This window comes from Sciurus carolinensis, chromosome 9 (assembly GCF_902686445.1).
Source record: "Sciurus carolinensis chromosome 9, mSciCar1.2, whole genome shotgun sequence".
In the NCBI taxonomy this organism is placed as follows: domain Eukaryota; kingdom Metazoa; phylum Chordata; class Mammalia; order Rodentia; family Sciuridae; genus Sciurus; species Sciurus carolinensis.
In genome coordinates this window covers 93535195-93547584 of record NC_062221.1, presented here as the reverse complement: position 1 = coordinate 93547584, position 12390 = coordinate 93535195, and the positions used below count along the sequence as shown (strand labels likewise).

Below are 12390 nucleotides of genomic sequence, written 5' to 3'. Positions count from 1 at the left end.
AAATGAATGAAGTCATAATATCTAGGATCTAAAGAATCTGAAGACTTTAAATATATTAGTTGGAGGAATAATGTCCTTGATTTTTATATACACTTTGCAAATGATATTTTTTAAATGAATTATAAAGCAATGAAAGAAACCACAAAGCAAAAAAAGAGATAAATTTATTTGTATAAATACTTAAAAACAATTGCATATAAAAATCATCATGAACAAATTGAAAGCTGAAGGGGAATTGTTTCATCCCTTAAAACCTTCTGCAGGTTTTGAAGATGGCCACCAGTTCTTTGACTTGCCTCTGTGTTCCTTACCATGGAATCTGGGAGAGCTTATAACTGCTTTGATAAATCCAGCACAGTGGAGGAGGTAGTATAACTTCTGAAGCTGGGTGATACAGGCCCCTTAGGTTGCTGCCTTGTTTGTTGTAATGCTGTTTTTTTGAGCCCTGAGCCTCTAAGTAAGAAGTCTAACTACCTTAAAACAACCGTACAGGAGAAGTCACATATAAGTGCTCCAGTTGACAATACCAGCAAAGCTCAGGCTCCTTCTATCCTTGTTAGGATGTTAAAATATGTCAGTTAAGCCATTTTGGTCCTTTCCAGAAACGGAAGATTCTCAAATCACCTTTGGCTAACCAGAATGTTATCGATGTCTGAATATCCACAAGTTGAGCCAAAGTTCAGAATGCTACTGTATCTACCCTTTGGGCCTTAACAACAGGCTCCATAGTGAAGGTCATATGTCAGAGCCTGGGCCTTGTACTTTGGGGATACTTGTGTTTTATAGATATTTATTGACTAGAAGACATCCATTTTGTGACAAGTGCCAAATACAGAGAAACTCTAGAACCATTCTCTTCAATGTGATAGACACTAGTCACAGCTAGATTAGTTGAAATTAATTAAAATTAAAGAAGTGAAATTTTAAGTCTTCAATCATACTAGTATGTGACAAGTGGCTACAATATTGAACAGTATAAATAGAGAACATTTGCATTGTTACAGAAAGTTTTACTGGACAGTACTACTCTAGAATATATCACTTATATCACATTACAAAAACTCTAAATTGGGTACTCAATTCTGTATTCATTTCCTAATTAACAAATACTTGCTTTCAAATCTTTTTATTTATCTCAATGTCTTTTTATTTATCTCAATGTAGTTGTTCCTACTTAAATCTGATTTTTGTTTGTTTGGGTTTTGTTATTGTTGTTGTTGTAGATGGACATGATACCTTTATTTTACTTATTTTTATGTGGTGCGGAGGATCAAACCCAGTGCCTCACACATATTAGACAAGTGCTCTGCCACTGTACTACAGCCCCAGCCCTTAAATCTGTTTTTAACAATAAATACGAATATTTCCTGAACAAGTTTCTGTACAAAACACACAAAAAAATAAAAATAGGAAATATCTGTTGCTTCAAACAGAGTTAAATTTCTGAAATTCAATTCAAGTGGAGAGAAATCACATATAGTTTATAGGGAAAAAAACTCTAGATGATAGTGGATTTATAAAGTGTATTCAAATAGTTAAATCGCATCAAAAGTCAAACTAAAACCTAAAAAATGTTGCCAAATTAAAGCCCTATCAATCCTGACTTGGTAAATAACTAAGAATAACGTATAACTCGAATACTGTTGTATACAAATTTTGTAGAAAATGTATTGCTCAAAAAAATTCACTTTTCTTAAATAAACCTAGTTTTCTCCCTGAGATATTATTTCCTCATAAATTTACTTCTTCTCTAGCAAATGTCCAAATCTTTTCTAAGTTATCTCAAATCTATATTAATGAGAAATAAATTAGTGAAACTCTGGTACATAAAAACATAAGCAATACATTGTCTAGTCTAGTTAGACAAAAACTGTATAACACATGGTAGTCAGCTTTCTATCACTGTATCAAAAACCAGTGATAACTTAAAAAGAGGAAAAGATTTATTTATGCTCACAGTTTCAGAGCTTTCAGTCTATGGTCATTTGGCCTTGTTATTTGAGGCCAGTGGCAGTACAGTGCATCATGGCAGAAGTGAGTGGCAGAGGAGACTGCTCACCCACCTCACAGCAGCAAGGAAGCAACAGAGAGAGAGGAGGGGCCAGGGTTCCAATATCCCCTTCAAGGGCATGCCACCCAATAATCTAACTCCCTTCCTCTAGGCCTTACATTCTAAATGTTCCACTTCCCAATAGCCCCACAACTGGTGACCAAGCCTTCAACTGGGGGACATTTCAGATCCAAACTATAGCAATCTATGTGTAAAAATAAATAAATGCATACTTGGTTACATAAGAAATGAAAAACATATATTCTCTCCTATTCAACATAAAAGAATTTCTATTATATACTGAATGTACACTTAAAATTTTGGTAAATAATAGCATTTTTAATGAAGTATATATTTATACATTCCTATCATGTAATATTTCCTATGATCCAGAAACTTTGATAGTAATTATGCTTTTTATTGTCATCCCAATTGAGTAAGAGTCCTCTATTTTCTACTTTAGAAGCTGTTCTGGAAGTAGAGGAGCATCTGGCAAAGAGACCGAAGCCGGACCCACGGGTGCCACAGCAAGGCATAAGCAAGGACTTTGGTCCTAGATTCCACAGGCCAGCCAAGTCTAAATGTAAGTGTCGGGGCAGGAGCCCAGCCTCAGGGTGGTCCACTGGCGAAGCAGCCCATCACTGTCTAGGCACTCACTGGCATTTGACAGACAGGTGTCCAGCTGCCTAGACATCCTATCTCCCATTCTATCTACACCTCTACAAAAGCCTCGGATGATTGCTACTAATACCAGGTTTTTAAATCCTCTATAGTAAAATTCTGTGCAGAGTGTGATCCTCGCTGATTTTTAAGTCCAGGCATGTTGAAATTGAGTCTTAAAATAATCATTTCCATAGGACCTGACTAGGTATCCAAGTGTTCACCAGATGCTAGCAGCTAGAATTTGCAAAGGAAAATTGCTAACTTAAGCTTCTTTTCATGATTCAGCAGAGGATTTTAAGTAATAAAAGATCTGGAGATTTGTAAAATAAATAATTCCAGTGCAAATGGGAAAATTAAAATAATCTTATCATCTCCCAGACATGGCTATATGTATTTTTCTACCATTATCATATTTCTCTTAATTGGGCCAATTTTTTTTTCTGGCTGATATTTTATAGTTTTGAGTTATGAGCTGTAATGAACAAATGATTCCTTTCAGATGACTGAAGTGATATGTACTAAATTTTCCTAGAGACAATCTAGAATGTATGAAACAGAGCATGATATAACAAGAATGGTTTTATTCACATGTGATATTGAATATATCCACAGTGAAAAATAATAACAGCATGCCAGAATCTCTTTTATTCCTTAATTGATGTCTCAGTAAAAGCAATAAAAATATAAAGTACATAATTAACTTTTGAACTTTGATGGGGGAAAAAAAAAACACAACATACCATCCATTTCTGACAAGTAGACATTATCTCATAGTATCCGCAGCCATCCTATGCTTATTACTATTGCCTGCTCCTAAGTGTGACTTTTGGACACACAGCTCAATATTTCCTAATATATAATAGTACAATGGCTTTTATACTCCATTTAATTTTATTTCATTATCGAAGGAATGAATTGCTAAGATTCCTCAGATTCTTGTGTTCTTGCTGAGAGTGCACCTGAACAACAAGACAAGCATAGCATCTAGCCCTACTAATGCCACATGGCCACATCCTGTCTAGAGTGAATCCACTCGGAGCTCCTGGAGAAATGCGAATACATTAATGATTTTATGAAGGCATTACATTTTTAATATAGGTACCACTAATTATCTTGGTAGAATTCCATCAAAGCCAGATGTTCTCCAAATGAAATACTTCTAATACAGGACCATTAAATTAAAAAAATACGTGCTTATTTAAGCAGTGGGTCATAAGACTCAAGCTGATCAAGGATTATGGAGAAGTTGGTGAAAGAGACAGGACATGGATTACATTCATAAAGTCAGGGTAAGGCTCTGAACTCAATCCAAAGAAACTGTAAATGTTGCAACCATAACAAGCTCAGCTTCTGGATTTCTTGTAACAAAATCTTGTTGCCAAGGGCATTGATGGGCTCACCCAGTAAAAAATTACAATAATAATGTTAAACTAAATTATAAAAAATGCAGAAGGTGGTTATTACAGGGCAGAGGAGAGGAATTGCTTGTAAAGTTATGGTGGAAATATCAAAAAATGCATTTTATTGGACTTTGAAAAAATTAAGCTCTTTGTTTTTAAACTAAGGTGCAGAAGCAATAAAATGTAAATGTTACTCAATAATTCAACAGTCAACAGCAATGATTCAGCAAGTGAAAATAAAAATTATCTTTCTTCAATCTGGTCACCAATTCTGACAGTCCTGAAATTTAGATATGATAGTTGACTAATGAAAATAATCTGTTGAAAGTTATTTTAAAGAATTTTCATGGAAAAAAGAATAAGAAACTTTTTAAATATGTCTTTTTCTCTGTGAAAATGAAAATGGTTTATGCTTAATTTCATATGGTATAAGACTCTAAATATTTTATTTAGTTTTTAAGTTCTATGAAGTTCACTTGACAAAATGTAGACAATGACCAAAAAAATTCAAATGAAAATATCATAATAGGCATCCAAATGGGGAAATTGAAACAAATCATAACTAATCCTCCATGTATCCTCTAAAAGTATAGGATGTAACATTTCAGATTATTTTTGAGTAATCTGGAATTTCCTTTCTAATCATCTTTCTACCTTCCAAAACTATAGATCCATTATTCACATATCATAGACATTTTAGGGACAGATTTCATATGTCCTCAAGTTAAATCATATGTGTATGTGACAATTATCATAGAAACAAATTCCCTTTGATCATTAATATCAAATGTTCCATACACACAGGAAGTATGGGTTAAACTGACTTGTTCCAACTTGTATTTAACATTAATATGTCTCTTGGATTCACAATAGAGAGGTGGTGTCTTTCACGTGGGAATTAATGAGCTACATCTGTAACCAAAAATATATATGGAAAACCTGCTGAATTGTCCATATCCATATCTGTTTTATTAATCAAGCCCACTACAGAAGGGCTTTCTTGTGGCTGTACTATATTTTGGAGATAAATAGAGTAGGGAAACCACAGTTCAATTTAAAAGTTGTTTGAAACTTTGAAGAACATGGAGTTTTATATTATATGACAGCAATAAAGTCCAATCCTTGATGGCTATAATTCTGAGTATGTAAGTATATAAATATCCTGTATGTATAATTTTACTATAGAACATGACAATGGCCAAAAAAGACCCTAACTGTTCAATATGGAATTTACTTCTTACTGCCATTCTCTTTTCTCATTTTTTTAATAAAAAGATTTTTTAAAAGTTAAAAATATATATATGTAAGTAGTTTGGTATGAGTAGCCTTTAACTGAAGCAGATGACTGGAAGTCAGAAACCTAGATTCTATCCTTGATTCTCCCACCAACTTGGAATGTGGCCTTGGGCAAGTCATGACAGCAAATCTACAATAAAAGAGGTAATAATGCCTTACATGTGTATGGTGCTGTATGATCTAATGGAGCACTCTCATATATGATATCTTATTTAATCTCCCCACCCCCAGCCTCCTGAGAGCAGTATGTTAGTTATTAACCATTCCCAATATAAAGAGGAGGAATCTGAGACCCAGAGAAACTAAATCACTCGTTCATAGTTCTATCAATATCAAACATCAGAGCCAGGAGCAGAACATTCCAAGAATCCAGGCTGATCTTTGTCTTTCCCTCGACACATTGTCACCCTGGTGGCTCCTATCTTGGCAAAATAGGAATGACTGCAGTGCCTTATTGAGCACTTGAAATGTGACCAGTCCCCATTGAGATGTGCTATGACTCTAAACTACATGCCAAACTTCTGAGACTTGGAATGGGAAAAAAAATGCAAAATACCTTGTTCATACTTTTTATATTGGTCATATGTTCAATAATAGTATTGATATCCTGAGTTAAATAAAACCAATAAACATAAGTTAATACATTAATAAATATAATTCAGTAAGATTAATTTCACCTCTCTTTTCACTTTTTAATGCAGTTACTAGAAAACATAATGTTACATGTGCAGCTGCTGTTAACATTTCTATTGGACTGTGCTGGAGTAGAGGATTCCATTGTTCAGTGCTCATGATACTGATTTCACATAACTGAACTTGTTTATGCACCTGCCTTGATGTGGCTGACAAAAATTTCCTGAGATGCTATCAGAGTGGGGTATAAATTAGCCACAGTGATTCAGCCATTTACATACATCTTCCACATGCAGAGAAAAATTCAGGCTTCATCCTTTTATGCCTCAAATTGCTCATTTGTTAAAAAAGTTCATTTTATACTTGTTGAATGCTTGAAAGCCTCAGAAGTAAAAATGCCAGGGAAAGAATTATAAATTATATTTATGACAGTATAGCACTGCCTATTTTAAAATACATTCCCAATAAACATTTCAAGTGAATAAGATATTGGACTGTTAGTTTAATATTAAAAATGTAAAATAATGATAATACATACATTTGTTATCTAATAAATTTTATTCTCCCTACTAAGTTGTTAGGATATTTCATATATAATCCCAGAAGTAGCTTATTCCTGTTTTGAAAAATCTAACTGAAGGTCCGTGGAAAAAAATAGATTCTTGTTTCCAAAAATGTATATATATATATATATATACATATATAGTAAGAATTTTATATATATATAAAGTATATATATATATGTATATATATGTGTATATAATATATATATACACATACATATTATGTGTATATATATTGTAGGAAGAAACAGCCCAAAGTACTAAAAGCTAACTGATTTAACATTTACTGTGAGTTCAAGCCCTGCGCTAAAAGTTAGACTACAATTATGTCTCTTAATCTTCATAGGGCTTTGAAAATCAGCCACATGGATAAAAAACCAAAACTCTTAACCATTATTGCTTCTTACTTCAATGCTATTTGAAATCACAATGCAACATACCTCAACAGTATTAGAATATTTGGAATTGATTCCCTTTTATTCATTTCAGCTCCACGAGTGTTTACCAAGCAAGTGCAATGGATCAGGGAGAGTTCTAGACCCTGAGGGAGTCTTGAGCAATATAATTTGAGCTCTGCCCACAAAATACACAAGTTGGTAGACTTGTGAACATGTTTTTTGAAAAATGTGTACTAACAACAGTTAATAAAGGGTGGGTTGCTATTTTCATTCTAAAGGGCTTCTTTTTGATACAATAGAAATCTTTCTAGCATCATTTCCTAGTGTGTTAAAACTTACCTATTGTGTATAAAGGTCTAGTGTAAAAAAATAATATGTAGCATGAATTTCAGTTCTTTTCTTTCCTCTCTGTTATACCCATTTGGAAGGAAGTAAACTGAAACTACCTTAAATATTTTCTGGAATAAGTAAGGGCGAAAACAATGGGAACATAAATCAGAATGGCACTAAAAATCTCAAAATAGTGAAAATTAAAAAGCTTTACAACTTTTTATACAATAATATTATCTTTGAAGGTAGAAATTTAAAATAATGTGTAAATGCTATATATTAATGTTTAAAAGAAGATATCAAAATATGTTTTCAATTTCTTAATGGTCATGCTAACCTAGAACAAAATAAGAAGAAAAATATTACATATTGCTTTTATAATAAGTAAATTGAAAAATTATTGCAACTGACTTAAAAAATGATTGTAAATGAGAAACACAATAATTGGGGGTGAGGGGTATTAAATGCAAATTTTGTTTTCAATCACAAAATTTTTTATAATAATAGCAATGTTTTGTAGATTCTTCTTTCAGGATGTTAATGCCCTTCCTTTGATTCAACTTCCATAGGCAAGGAAGATAAAAATTGCTTTGGGTTTCTGGTTTTCTTGAGAAAGCAGTGTGAATCTCAGCTATGAGCACAAGTGTAAAGATCAGGTTGTAACATGAGTTCATAACACTGAAAGTTGTGATTGTAGTAATCAGAAAAGGGATTGTATAAAGGACGCCTCTTCCAACTTAAAACAAGCTGGCTGTCATTCATTTCTAATGGCATCTGCTTCAAACATGCCTTAGTGTTAGCCCCTGACATGTGTAAAATGTGGAAATACATCATATACCTTTGGACTGAATAAGGTGCTAGTGATCCTGAAAAGTGAAATATAGAGTTATTTTAGGAATTGTACTGAAAAATGCATGGAGAAATATTTGGTCTGATAACTTCTCTATGAAAACACTAAAACTCATTTCTGAGTTTTCTTTGTACCATTTAATCTTATTAAATCATCAATCCACAGACCATTAGAGATGAAAGGGGCCTTCTAGATTATTTCATCCAATACCAATATTTTGCAAATGCAAAACTGATGGAGCAGAAAAACGATTTTCTCAGGAAAAAGTAAAATCACTCAAAAAAATCCCAAAGAATCCAGGAACATCTGGAAGCTTACTTAGGAAGAACTAGGCACAATATTCCAAATCCTACCAGAACTTTAATTACAACTTGAATTTTCAGTTTGTTTGTGGGCACTCCTGTGCAATGAACGGAAGTTGCTAATGTTGACAATGAAAAGCACAGTCATACTGAATACTTGGAAAGTAAAAACCAAAAATATAACAAAGCTCGTGATTTCAGACTACATCACTCACTCATTACTCAGCTTCCTTTCCCCAGTGAGTCAAATAATTGAAATGCACTTTCTTTGCCACTTTTCAAACACAATTCACCTATTATCATGAGAAATTGTCTACTTCCAAAGTTGCCAATAGACAAAATAATGGGACATGCATTCCTTGTGTTTATAATAACACCAAAAGCCTCATGGATTTAGACATTGATGAAAAATATACTTCTAATAAAAATTTTGTATTAAGAATATATTCTTTGTCTTCCACAAATACATACCTACTTCACATTACGGAGATCATCCTGGAAGAAGTAATTTTTTTTTTTCTACCAGGGGTACTTAACCACTGAATCACATCCTCAGTCATTTTTAATAATTTATTAGAGACAGAGTCTCACTGAGTTGCTTAGAGCCTGGCTAAATTGCTGAGGCCAGGTTTGAACTCTCAATCCTGCCTCAACCTCCCAAGTCACTGGGATTACAGGTGTGCAACACCACACCTGTCAAGAGGTAAATATTAAAACTGGTTTTCTAGGTTCAATGTCTGTCTAAGCAATAGAAGTTTAAGGAAAACAGAACAGCATTTGCTTGCCCATTGTCATCTGTAAAATGAAGATGAGTAGACTCTTGCAAAGTTATTTAAGAATTAAATCATTTAATAATAGATGTAAAATGCTCAGAACGGTGCTTGAACACATAGTTAACATTCAATAACTGCCAACTAGTACTAGTGGTGGTAGTATTTACAACATAATTCCTCTGTGGCATCTTTTTTGAAACAAAACTTATGATTCCCCACACTGTTTCATGGCTCCAAATACAAACTGGACCCTCATTCCAAATGCCTTTCCTTGCTTCTCCAGCTAATAAACTCTTAGTCACACCCTAGGTTCAGTTCTGCAGTTTCCTGCTTTTACCTACCTTTCCTAATCCCAAGGCTCTCTGCATATACCCCTCTCTTATAAACTTGAGATGAGTTTCTTTACTTGATTCCCCCTCATTCCCACCACACACATACATACACTCACATGCATGCACACACACACATACATATGCATGGACACAGCATATGCACACACACACATACAGGTGCATGCACACACAAGCATGCTCACACATGTACATACACATATATGCATACACTGGACCTAAACAAATGCAATCATAATTTTTATATTCCCATGATATGCTTATTGAAATGAATGAACAAACTCTTGTATAAATAAATGTCAGAGTGGATTTTTTTCCCATCAGAATGAGATGTGTACCTGGTGGTCTCAGTCTAGAGGAGGGAGGTAGAGAGAAAAGGGCATGGTGGGAGGAACTGGGACATACAACCTTAGCTACCCTGGACCCTAGCTCTGCCACAAACCAAGACTGAGACTTTGAATCATATTTAAAGGCATCCACCTTACTTTTTCCAGTGCTTTGTTTAACTTCTCAGTGTCCCTCTGGGGAAAATGTGAGTGCTGGGTAAATTGTTCTCTGAGAACCTTTCCAGTACCAACATTTATGTGATGCTGAACACTGGTTTATCTCAGTGGTTCTCAAATATTAGCAGGCATCAGAATCATCCGTAGGGCTTATTAAAATGCCAATTTCCTGGTCATCAGATCTGATGAAGCCCAAGAATACTGAGACTGCTGGTTGGGGGAACACGTTTTTAAAACTGCTGATTAATCTTCTTAACACAGGATCCTGATACTGTCTGGTTGTCACCTGACCTAAAGCACTCCCAAATATGCAAATTCACACTAGGATTAGGAGGCTGCCGCCAGAAGGACTGATGCCTATGGGTGAACCCCAAGAGTAACTACAGAAGGCAAAATTTGCAATCTACAGTTTCGTTCAAGGCTCATCTTGTGGGGAAAGAACAGCCCAAGTTCAAGGCTACAGGGCAAAGAAAGCACAGATGCCCGGGTTTCACCCATTGGTTTCGACCTGCCGCGGCTGATTTTATGGATCACAATTGCCATCTAGTGACAATTTTGTATTACTGCATTGAGGCAGCAGGAACTGACACTCCTTGTTTGCAAACTGCTTGCTTTACAAAACCATGTTCAAGAAGAGAACCCTTAAGAATAAGTTCTAATATGCTCTTGTCTTGTTTACATTTATATCTCAGGACTATAAACATAAACACAAATATAGCACTTATTATGTGCTATGTACTATTTTACATATATTCAATTATTTGTAATTGCACAATGATCTAGCTACAACTCTTTTCCCCATTATAGAGACAGGAAATGTAACCACAATTGGACAAAGGAATTAAGAGACTTGCCTGAGGCTACCTGGCTGGAAGAAGGGTAGAGCAGAGATTGAACATAGACAGCTTCTGGGAAAATACTACAGTGGCCAGCAATTTCAAATGTAGTTGCTGAAAAGATACTAAATCAATCTAAGTGTTCCCCAGTAGATTAATGAATAAAGAAAGTATGGTGTATATATTCAACAAAAGACTATTCACCCATAAAAAGAAGGAAATCCTGTCATCACGACAACATGGATGAACCCAGAGGACATTATGTTAAATGTAATACATCAGGCATAAAATGACAAAAAAAAAAAAAAAAAAAAAAAAAAAGACCTTGTGATCTCACTTACAGGGAGTCTAAAAGAGTTGGTCTCATAAAAATACAAAGTAGAATGGTGGTTGCCAGCGGCTGAGGCAATTGTGTAAGGCGGACAGGGGGTTGAGATGTTGGTCAAAGGATATGAAAGTATAGCTAGCCAAGAGGAATTAATTCAAAAGATCAAATGTACAGTATCATGATATATAATGGTGATATATTGTATTCTTGAAAAATGCTAAGAGTAGCTGTTGAGTGTTCTCACCACAAAAATGATAGCTATGTGAGGTAATGGATATGTTAATTGGTTAAATCTCAGCATTCCAAAATGTATATATGTTTCAAATTATGTTATTCATGACAAAAACATACAGGTTTATTCATCAATATAAGTAAATAAACTTGAGAAAATAAAACAGTTGCTAAAATAAGTGGGATCTATAAATAGTTATCAGCTCCCAGGTATGGGTCCCCAAAATTTAATAAAATACACATTGAAGCAATAATTTTTGCTGATTATTCCAAGTGAAATCAGCCCATGTGCAATAGCTAAAGAAATGCTTCTACCTTCACAAAGCCCAAGGTAATACACCAAAAAGAGCGCTGAGTTGGCATTAGACTTGGAATCAGTTTCCAACTTGCTATGCAACCCTGGACAAGTCATTTAAACTTCCTGGGTGTCACATTTTCGCATGTGTAAAATAGAAAAATAAAAGCATAGTTTACATAGTCCTATAACTCCCAAAAGTATAGTTTGGGAGTTCTGTAAAGCCAGACTTAAATTCAAAACCACTCACCTCTTCCAGTGAATATGATCACAAAAGCAAACAGGAAGGTGATAGTAACCATATTGGTCTTGTTCAAATTATCTTGCACATGTGAAAGACACCAGGACAATAGATGTGATCTCCTGATTTATTGTCCAGAAGTACCAGCAGTAAATAATAACACTCATGTTTGCAGAAGCAAAAAACTCAATCAGGGAGATCCACATTCCATTTCTCTTCCTGGATGTTGTATTTGGCCTGTGTGCTGAACTCTGCACCTCGGCCTGTTCTGAACCTTCTGAGAGTCCTCTCCAAAGGACTCCATGCAGAAAAGTCACATATTTGCCAGTGGATTGAGGTCCATTCCCC

At 34.6% G+C, this 12390-nt stretch overlaps 1 protein-coding gene across 3 annotated transcripts in view; it reads left to right on the top strand.

Moving 5' to 3' along the window:
* The window catches only part of Col8a1 (collagen type VIII alpha 1 chain), a 525631-nt gene that overhangs the window by 84344 nt on the left and 428897 nt on the right, over window positions 1-12390 (top strand). For all 3 annotated transcript variants that reach the window (XM_047563749.1, XM_047563747.1, XM_047563748.1), the window contains exon 2: window positions 2514-2633. The gene's annotated coding sequence lies outside the window, so the exon portion shown is untranslated. The remainder of the gene's footprint in view (window positions 1-2513; window positions 2634-12390) is intronic.